We start from the raw sequence: 447 nt of genomic DNA, 5'->3' as shown, positions 1-447 counted from the left end.
TTAGTTAATTAAAAGGAAATTTTGAAAAAGGGGGGAGATATTTTCGAAAATTAGAGAGAGAGAGTTAGTTAGGTAGTTTTGAAAAAGATGAGAAACAAACAAAAAGTTAGTTAGTTGGTTGAAACAAATTTTGAAAAGATAAGGAGTTGGGAAGTTAGAGAAGATATTTTGAAATTAAGTTTTTTTTTTTAAAAAAGGTAAGATAAGAAGATATTTTTGAAAAGATATGATTGAAATTAGTTTTTGAAAAAGATTTGATTTTTAAAAATCACAATTAATGACTTGATTCACAAGAAATCACAAGATATGACTCTAGAACTTAAAGTTTGAAACTTTCTTAACAATTAAGTAACAAACTTGAAATTTTTGAATCAAAACATTAATTGGTGATGTTATTTTCGAAAATTTGATATAAAAATAAGAAAAAGATTTTTGAAAATTATTTTT

The sequence above is a fragment of the Arachis ipaensis genome, chromosome B05, assembly GCF_000816755.2.
Source record: "Arachis ipaensis cultivar K30076 chromosome B05, Araip1.1, whole genome shotgun sequence".
NCBI lineage: Eukaryota > Viridiplantae > Streptophyta > Magnoliopsida > Fabales > Fabaceae > Arachis > Arachis ipaensis.
This window is presented reverse-complemented; position numbering follows the sequence as displayed.